The 9,397-nt window shown below is 42.0% G+C and overlaps 1 pseudogene; it reads left to right on the plus strand.

Annotated features, from left to right (window-relative positions):
• Window positions 1–3,198: 3,198 nt before the first annotated feature.
• Window positions 3,199–3,957, plus strand: LOC129467458 (uncharacterized; annotated as a pseudogene).
• The last annotated feature ends 5,440 nt before the right edge of the window (window positions 3,958–9,397 follow it).

Consider the following 9,397-nt stretch of genomic DNA (forward strand, 5'->3'; position numbering starts at 1 on the left):
TTACTGTCTGGTCAGGTCAGTGAATGGTTGATATTATACCAGCACGTAGACCGTGAGAACACTGGCTGGACTGCAGAAGACTCCTTTACATTCACGGCCTCCTCCCCATCAGCAGCCCTGGCACCCGAGGAGTTCTGTATTACTATTTCATATGATATCAATAAGCCTGGTTAGCAGAGTTGTCTGCTTGCAAATACAGGTAATGCCGCCAAGATATGAGCAGTGTCTAATCTATAATTATTAAAGTAGGGAGAGTTTGGAAATAAATCTTTCCCTTTTTAATTGTCAATGCCATGATATCAACCTTTGAAATAAAGCTTAAACAGTTATATAAAGTTATTATTTCTTTACATGTCCTCTTTCTATTTTATCTCATAAGCTTAAACAGTTGTACTGGGAGAAGGATGACAACTTAGCTTTAAAGAATTTTATTTGCACCTCCAAGTGGGGACTTCACTGTGCTCATGACGGAAAACTGTTGATAGAAAATGAAAATGACAAATAGCTTAAGTTCTTAAAAGGAAAGCGGTATTGAAAGCTGCATGTTTCCATGGCAAGAGAAAGTCTAGTAGTAGATAAGTTAGGAAATTAACATTTTGTAAATGAATATAAAAGATTTTAAAGCTCAGTTGCCTGAAATGTTGGCTTAATTTTGTGTGAGTGTGTGTATTTAAAATGTATTTATTTAATACGCCTTGGGTAGCAATGCTAATTCAAGTACTTGAGCAACCAAAGTGTTACAAATAATCTGCTAAGACAAATTTGAGGGAAAAAGAGCTTTACAGCTGTCATCTGAATGTTCTAATGAAATGCCAATTTGTTCTTTATGTTTTAACAGAAGCTTCTGTCAAGGAGGGAGACAAGGTTCTAATTGGCCAATTTAAGTTAGATGCCTCCAATCTCTTATTTAAATTGCCTGAATCTCAGTGCTCTTCCTATGAATTTGGTTCCAAGTGACATGTGTTCCTCACCATGGAACAATTATGGTTGGAGAAAGAAATATTACAAAAGGAAAACCCAGTTTCTCCCAGTATATAATTAATAAATTTGGAACTACATACATTCATGATGACTCTGATTCACTGGCTGATAATTTTACCTTTGTCGTTTGGCCAAACCAAAAGAGCAAGTCCACCACCAAGCCAGAAGCTGACTTTCTTGAAGAGATGTTTAATATCACCATCTCTCCAGGTGATATTACTATAATGACCAGGCACCAGAATTAAAGACAAAGGGGCTTCAGTTGAAAGTTCTGTAGGGCAGTAGGTTGGCTGTGGGACCTGAACATCTGAAAGTGGAAGATCTGGACAGTCCTCCAGATGAAATCAGATATATGATCATCTGTAATCCTAATAATGGCTTTTTGGCAATGGCTTACCTTCTGGACACACCTGTTCACCATTTTACACAAGCTGACATTGATAACCCTCAGGTGTGGTTCATGCAGGATGGAAGCCCTTCCTCTGGAGTGTTCTACTTTAGTGTGACAGATGGTGTACACTGCCCCCTCTATAAACTCTTCCACTGGGATGTCATTCCCATCTCCATCAGCATTGTGAACCTTACTGACCTACTTCTCCCACAAGGCCAGACAACCATCCCCATCACCAACGCTCACCTGTCAGCCATGACCAATAGGAGGAGCCCCCAAATCACTTACATGATAACATGGCCCCTCCAACATGGGCACCTGCTGATTGAAGACCAGGTGGTAACCAACTTTGGACAGGAAGATTTGGATTCAGGAAGACTCTCTTATCACATGACAAATCTCCCTGCCACACAGGACCAGCTATAGTTCTCACTGTTTACATCAGAAAGCAACCTGACAGGACAAACACTGAACATCAGAGTGCAGCCTTTACTGTGAGTTATGCCAAACCTGAAAATTGCCAACAGAGTGACTCATCAGCTGAGAAGAAGGGACCTAGATGCTACCGTGTTGTGGGAAGTCAGGGGCCCCGAATGGAGGGACCCTTGAAGCCACGGCAGAAGAACATAAATTGTGAAGATTTCATGGGCATTTATTAGTTCCCCAAATTAATACTTTTATAATTTCTTGCGCCTGTCTTTACTGCAATCTCTGAACATAAATTGTGAAGATTTCATGGACACTTATCACTTCTCCAGTCAATACCCTTGTGATTTCCTATGCCTGTCTTTACTTTAATCTCTTAATCCCATCATCTTTGTAAGCTGAGGAGGATGTATGCCGCCTCAGGACCCTGTGATGATTGCATTAACTGCACAAATTGTTTGTAGAGCATGTGTGTTTGAACAATATGAAATCTGGGCACCTTGAAAAAAGAACAGGATAACAGCAATGTTCAGGAAACAAGGGAGATAACCTTAAACTCTGACTGCTGGTGAGCCGGGCAGAACAGAGCCATATTTCTCTTCTAAGCAAATGGGAGAAATATCACTGAATTCTTTTTCTCAACAAGGAACATCCCTGAGAAAGAGAATGTGTCCCTGAGGGTAGGCCTCTGAAATGGCCACTTTGGGGATGGCTGTCTTTTACAGTCATAGCTGAGGGATGAAATCAGCCCCCATCTCCCTTAGCACTCCCAGGCTTATTAGGACGAGGAAATTCCCGCCTAATAAATTTTGGTCAGACTGGTTGTCTGCTCTCAAACCCTGTCTCCTGATAAGATGTTATCAATGACAATGCATGCCTGAAACTTCATTAGCAATTTTAATTTCGCCATGGTCCTATGGTCCTATGATCTCGCCCTGCCTCCATTTACCTTGTGATATCTTATTACCTTGTGAAGCATGTGATCTCTGTGACCCACACCATATTCGTACACTCCCTCCCCTTTTGAAAATCACTAATAAAAACTTGCTAGTTTTATGGCCCAGGGGGCATCACGGAACCTGTCGACATGTGATGTCTCCCCTGGACACCAAACTTTAAAATTTCTTTCTTTTGTACTCTGTCCCTTTATTTCTCAGACTGGCTGACACTTAGGGAAAATAGAAAAGAACCTATGTGAAATATGGGGGTGAATTTCACCCAATACTACTGAGCTTGCTAATATGACTGACAGTGATCCCAAATTTGAAGTGACAGAGCCCCCTGTACGTAGAAGGCTGGGACGAAGAGGGGTTCTACAGCACAGTGATAGAAGAGGCTACTGTATTCACTCAGAGGGACATTGACCAAGGGCAGCTTGTATTCCACCCACAAGTGTGGGGATGCTGAACGAATCCTTCACTTTCTTGCTCAGGGTAGATCATGTACAGCCAGCAATAGGCTATCTCCCCTTCACCATAGTGCCACCTGACCCCTCACTTTTGCAAACATTTACACCAGATGCTCCTTTATTTGTCACTGGAGACAACCTTGTAACCTCAGTTCTGTCTCAGGAAAAGCCTGTGATTTCCTCAGGACTTGCGGCACAGACAGAAACTTTAGGGTAAGTGACCCAGACCAGATGGCAGAAAGCAGATCCCTGGGTATAGCACAGTGGTGAAGAGCCCAGTGTGGATGGCAGAGTCTCTGCCATCAAGGTCATTTGGCCACCAGCCAGCACTAATAGCTCTTGGGCACCCACGCAGCCCATAGAGAGCAGTTACCCTCTGATGCTCATCGTACCCTTGGCTGCCACGGTCTTCCTGCTGAAAGTGGCTGCAGTGGCCATGTGTGTCTGGCTGTTGAGCCAGAAGGCAGAAAAGGCAAAACCCTTTATCAAGCTCCAGACCAACCTGGAACACACAACCCCAAGTCATAAGCCAGAAAGGAGCATAAAGGTTCCCACTGTCACAGTGACACCCCTTCTGCAAAGCTCCAGCAGCCCCCCAGTCTGTCTTTTCAGGGCCCCGCAGTGTGAACAAATGTCTTCTCTGGTGGCTGAGCCAGTGGACAAATGTGCTGCTTGGGAGACGTGGATGAACCTGGTCAAACTCTGCCGACAAACCAACCCAATGCTGAAGCACAACCAGTATTGGGTGTAGATTGAGGGCTCACATTTCTTACTGACCACCTACCATGTGCCAGGCACTGGGATAGGCATTGGGATATAAAGCAAATAAATGCGGTTGGATCAACTGAGAAAAGTCAGGCCCTGCTAGTGATTCAATGTTCAATCTTAGCTCCATGGTTAGATGTTCCTGGGTGGTTGATTGTGACTTGTACAACACTCATGGGCTTTCTGCAATGGGCTCTGTGTGTCATCTTCTGGACCTGACTTTCTCAGTATACATCAGTTGGTCAATATTTAAACCCTTTACTAAGGTGGTACAGAACATGTTAGCCCCATTGAGAATGCCAGTATTAACTTGGGGCATAGAGTTAAAGGAGGAAAGCTTTGAATAATTTACATTGAGAATTCACTTTGAGTGAGTCAGCAGGAAGTGCAAGAACTATTTCAGCATGTAGAAGAGGTAATTTATCACATCAGTGAGTATGTTTATGTAATGTTTTTCTGCAATGTCTTTTCCTCGTTATGTCTCTAGGTTTGATTTCCTAGTGCAGGAAATGCCTCAGTGCTCTAGGTAGTGTTGGGACAGTCTGGCCCCTTTTGAAAATATCTACTGAATACATTGTGTTTCATCAGGAGGCTTTGTCTATTCTAATTTATAAAATCAAGCCTAGAATATAAACATTATTTGAAGCCCTACAGGACAGAAAATTTTGTTGAATGTTTTTGTGATGCCTCAATTTGGCTTAACTTTACAATGAATTAAAATAATGGTCCAGGCCCAGTGGCTCATGCCTATAATCTCAGCACTTTGGGAGGCCAAGGTGGGCAGATCGCTTGAGCCCAGGAGTTTGAGACCAGCCTGGACAACATAGTGAAACTTATCTGTACAAAATAAGCAAGCAAACAAACAAACAAAAAAATTAACCAGGCATGGTGGCATGTGCCTATAGTCCCAGCTACTCTGGAGGCTGAGGTGGGTGGATCTCCTGAGCCTGGGAAGTTTGGGCTGAAGTGAGCTGTGATATACGAGACTCTGTCTCAAGAAGAAAATAAATAAATAATGTAATAATAACAAATTTGTATTTGCATTGTCTAATTGAGCCTACCACTGGCCAACTGAAGCTTCGGTTTCTGTAACTGTAAAATGAAGATATTAGTTCTTGTATTAGGAATACTTTGGGCTGCAAGCCTGCAAGACATACTCTATCAGTGGTTTAGATTGGAGACTGGCAAGCTTTTTCTGTAAAGAGTCACGTAGTAAATATTTTAGGCTTTGTAGGCCATATGTATGTATATATTCGGTCATACATTCTTCTTGCTTTGTTTCTTTTTAGCAACCTTTTAAAAATGTAAAAGTAATTCTTAGTTATTGGATTTGGCCCACATACCATAGTTTGCCAATCTTTGATGTAGGTAATAGACGTGTTGAATTATCTCAAGTAATGAACATGCTGGGGGTGGGCATTCTAAGACCGGTTCAGTAGTTCAAGAATGGCACCAAGGACTGAGCTCTTCTGTTCCTTCTGCTCTACCTTCCTTAAGCTGTTAACCTTTCATTCTTTTATTTAATTCCTTGCAATTGTAAGATGTTTGCTAAGGCTCCAAGCAATACAACCACATTCAAAGGCAGGAATCGTAGTGGAGGAGTGAGAGATAGAGGACGGCAAAATGGTTTTTTAAAAGAGACTTTGTTTTTTTTTTTTGTATTTTTAGTAGAGATGAGAGTTCACTATGTTGGCCAGACTTGTCTCGAACTCTTGACCTCAGGTGATCCACCTGCCTCGGCCTCCCAAAGTGCTGAGATTACAGGGGTGAGCCACCACATCTGGCTGAGACTCTTCTATTATTATTATTATCATCATCATCATCATTTTTAATCTTGTAAGAGGAGTTTCTCCCTAAACTTTTTTTTTTATGTCTCATTGTCTAGAAATGGGCAACATGACTTCCATCCCTTGACCAATCACTGGCAAAGGAAAATGGTGTCTTCATAACTGACAATCTCTCCCAGGGCTGAGGGTGGAGTCTACTAACTCAGAGATCAATGGATCAGCCCACCATGTAATTAGGGAAGGATGGGGGGATAGCAATTAGATAGATAATGAATAGGTTCTATTAAAATACTCTTCAAATATTGACATACTTGGGAAACAAAGATTTTGATCTTTCAAATCAGTGTCTTATATCTCCTTTTCATGTTTTAATGATTTTTCTTGAAGCCAGAGGCCAGTTTTTCTCAATAGGGGTGGGAAGGCTGTGATGGGGGTGTATGTGAAGGGAGACATGCCACTCAGAGTACATTTGGCGAAGGCTAGGGACATTTGTGGTTTTCAAGCTGATGGGGGAAGGATACTTCTTGCATCTAATGGGTAGAAGCCAAGGATGCTGCCAAACATGCAAAAAGGCACAGAGCAGCTCTCACAACAAAGAATTATCAGGTTGAAAATGCCAACAGTGCAGAGATTGAGAAACCCTGTTTAAGTCACAAAGAAGAGTTTTCCTGTATACCCAATGAAGGATGAACTTATTACCAAGTCTAGGCAAAAAGCATATTCTAAAAACTTCATGGTAGAGTGAAAATCCCACAGTATATTTGAAACTCTGATTGGCTAGTGGTATACATGAACATTTAAAAAAGAAGATGTATTAAAAAGCAAGCAAAACTTGACAGCAGGCTCATTTCTTCATATTACTTGTCTAAGGACAATATTTTGCCTTGTGTTAACAGGTGGAACACATCAGGAGAGTAAAAATGAGACAGAAAGTTCACAAAGGTAAAGATGAGGTCAAAGTGTCCCCAAAAGTCTGATGCCTCTAATATGTTTCATATGGAAAAGGTTTTGTTCTCACCCCATCTCTTTTCTGTTCGCCTGAGTCGCACTTCCCTCCCAACTTAATTTTAACTGCTCTTTAGGAAAACACACTTCACAATCTACAGAATAAATGAAATCATAGCATGTTTGGGCCTAGAGATGACTACCCATGCCTTAGATACTTGGGTCTAATGCCATGGACAACTGTTGCTGAAGAACATTACTCTACTCTTCTTCCAAAAGTGCTTTTATCCAGTATGTCTGTACTTCTGAATCGTATAGTCCCTTTCAAGTGTTTTGTTTAAAAGGAGGAGGAATGAGAGGCTTAACCCAAGCTTGGCTTGGTCATTATGCAACTCAGAATTGTTCTTAGGCCTGTTTTAATCCAGGCACTTAGAAGGAGTAGGATGGCAGTGTGTGCCTGAATCTGCACATGCAGGGGAGGCTGAGGAGCATCTCTAAATCCAGTAAGTGGGTTTTGTTCCCCATCAGCTGGGCAGGGAGAATGCCTGCTCTTTGTGGAAAAGCCAGACATACTTGGCTCAGTGAGTATGTGGGCCTCTTCCTTGCTTCAGCCACAATGTCTCTGGAGCTAGGATTACCGGCCTGGTGAAACAAAACAGTCTGGCTTCCCTCCTCTTTTTCCTCTTAATTTTGCAACTGCACACATAAAATTGGTGTCCATATTGGAAGGAGATACACACAGATATTTAAAAATAATAATTCATGTTATTGTTTGTGAGTGTGCCTGCTGGAGCCAGAATATCAGTGTGAGATCCAGATGTCAAACTTCAGTGATTAATCAAGTAATTAACAGAGAATTTGGAAAGTTTTCTTCTAGAAGTTCTGGAATATTCTACTGATTTACAGATGGGTTCAATTAAAAGGAAATAATGCTTACCATTTGGTGCTGGCTCAAAGTGTGAAAGAAATATTTTTGGCAAAAATTCATTTAACATTGAAAATTGAAGTTTTAGAAATTGAAAAATCAGCCTGAAATGGCTTCTCCCATACACAGAGGCATAACGGAATAGTTTTGACTCTTTATCATACTGGAGTCACTGCTTCTTAACAAATGACTGGTGAATAAATAAGTGTATAGCAGAGGTTAGTATTAGAAGACTGGCAGGTTTTTGCTTAAGAGAAGGTATACTCTGGGCTAGGCTGGGAGTGGAGAGTCTCTCTCTCTCTTTTTTTTTTCCACCTCCTGAAAACATTTTTTCATATTAAGAGGTCTTGGCAGATTCCAAACTTTAGTGGTCCCTTCTCAAACATCTGGGTACATTTCCTTATAGCCCTGCATTAATTAGGTGAAGCGAAGGTGACACAGAAGCTGGCTTTACTCTCTGGTTCTTCAGATTTCTGGAGCTGAAGTGGACACATTTGGGGGGTAGATGGAAGGTGATGGTACATATCAGGTGATGGATCCTGAATTTTGGATGGGACTGAGCTATCCACTCCTGCATCTTTCAGAGGCATCATAATTAATAATGAGGTTTAGCCTTGCGTGAGGAGAGGCATGAGGATGAGAGTGGGCTGGGAGCCCACTGTTTGGCATGCTGAATGATGGATCTTTTGCTTATGATACACAAAAACACCACTGGCTGTTTCATAGAGACCAGGATGAGGCTGCCTTCTTATAGAGATCTACGAACATTTATAAGGCACTTCATGTATGTGAAATGCTAGATCCTCCCCCTGGTCTGAAGATGCAAGATGGTATCCTGCAAGGATCTTTTTGGTCTGCTTCTTCTAGTAGGCCCCTCTAGAGTCACACTAGAAGTACCAGGACAGATGAGGTTATGGGAGAAAGAGGACAAAGACACGCAGAGCTTAGGACAGGGCTTTGTGTTTTCACTTCGAGTGCTCATAAGTGAGTGCTGCCCATCCAGAGGGGCAGCAAGAGTTGGAACACAATGGCCCACTGTAGTGTGTCCCCCACCCTCCATGTTTCTCAGCCCAGCTTTGCACTCCCTGTCCCTTGGTGTGCCCCAGGTCTGGTGACATGGCAGAATGGGTAAATAATCGACTCTGGGTCTGTTTTGGATCATAGCCCTCTATTTCCTAGAAGTGTGACTTATTCAATTTCTCTGAACTTAGTTTCATCAGTGAAAAATATGGGGATAGTGATATTAGTACCTACCTCTCTGGGTTTTGTTAGGATTTAGTGATATAATCGCCTGATATTAATAGAATAATAATAATCGTACAGTATTTTCAATGCATCAGACACTATACTAACTACTATAAAAGAATTTTCTTACCTAGGGTTTTAATGCACTATGAAAGAACTAATCTATGAAGTCTCTGAATAAACCAGAGGCTCATATTCTACCCAAAGTAGTATATTACTGGTAGTGGAATTTCAGGTGAACGATTTAGGATAGATGAGGTGTGTTTAGGAAGGGAACTTCCCAAATGCTCAAACTCTACCTGGCATGCAGGGCTGTTTCCTTGGTCCTTGGATGGAAACTTGGTAAGAAAATGGATGAAGGAAAGAGCACGCCAGGAACATTTGCAAGGGGCAGACTCAAGCTGAGAGAGATTAAGAGTTCTTTACCTTGCAGAGGGGGCTGAACCACTGATAAAATTCACTTCCTGCCCTATTCACTTCCTGTTCAAGCAGGGATCACATCTGCACAACCCCGTCCTGGATGG

The sequence above is a fragment of the Symphalangus syndactylus genome, chromosome 18 (assembly GCF_028878055.3).
Source record: "Symphalangus syndactylus isolate Jambi chromosome 18, NHGRI_mSymSyn1-v2.1_pri, whole genome shotgun sequence".
In the NCBI taxonomy this organism is placed as follows: Eukaryota; Metazoa; Chordata; class Mammalia; order Primates; family Hylobatidae; genus Symphalangus; species Symphalangus syndactylus.